The sequence below is a fragment of the Myotis lucifugus genome, unplaced genomic scaffold (assembly GCF_000147115.1).
Source record: "Myotis lucifugus unplaced genomic scaffold, Myoluc2.0 scaffold_4, whole genome shotgun sequence".
Taxonomy (NCBI): domain Eukaryota; kingdom Metazoa; phylum Chordata; class Mammalia; order Chiroptera; family Vespertilionidae; genus Myotis; species Myotis lucifugus.
This window is the reverse complement of record NW_005871052.1, coordinates 1799623-1800683: the sequence shown is the minus strand read 5'-3', so window position 1 is coordinate 1800683 and position 1061 is coordinate 1799623.

The following is a 1061-nucleotide window of genomic DNA, read 5'->3' as shown; positions in this document are numbered from 1 at the left end:
TGTAAATTCTTATGTAGCCATAATGCAGACATAAAGGCCTAGAGATCTTGATGAAACCAAAGAAAAAGTGTGTTTCAAAGAGCTTTAAGGATAATAGTTGTGGTCAGGAAAGAGAATGTTTGAATTTAAAATTTCAGAGGTGAAAGTGATAATAAAATCAAGAGTATAGCCATTATTGTGGATGGCTGAGGTGGAGTGGGAGTAAAGTTCACTATATATGAAGATATCATGTGTCCAGAAGAATACTGATGTTACCCAGAGTCGTCAAATTCTATTAGATAAAAACCCTGATGGAATTCTAGAATGCCAGTGCTAGAAGTGACATAGCATTATAAATCATCTAACTGGACTTTATTAGTTTCTCAAAGTGTGGATCAAAGAAATGCCCACATTAGAAACAACTGAGGAACTCTTTTTGCAAAATTTTGTTACATCCGAACAAATGATGTAAAATAATATGCAGTAATCTAAATTTATGAAATTGTCCAGGTGATTCTTTTGTATACTACCTTTCAGCACCTCTGACTTAGTTCAACTCTATTTTATAATACTTCTCTTATAAAATCTTATTTTGATTCTAGTACTTTCCATTACACAAATCTTCTTTCTGCACCCAAAGCAAATAGTAGCAAGTGCTAAATCTATAACTATAAATCAAACAACATTTAAATAATATTTTGAATTATTTTTATAAAAAGAAAATAAAAATTCTTTACATGTGATCTGGCTCCTGCCTGACTCTTCCATCCCTCTCTTCCTGCCTCTAGGTGCTCCCACCTCAGGGTTTTTGCATCTGTTGTTCCCTCTGCCCAGACCCTTATGTTACTCAAGTCTCAGCTCAACTGTCTGTCTCTTGAAGAAGTATTCTCCGTTCTCCTAAATTAAAATAATTCCCACTCCATCCCATTCACCCTCTTATCACTATTCACAATTATCTAGTTCCTTTCTTTTTTTGTTCTCTTTTTTAAATTTTGTTTTATTGCTTAAAATATTACAAAGAGTATTACATATGTCTCCTTTTTTCCCCGCCTTGACAATCACCAGCCCCCCCCCCCCCCCAG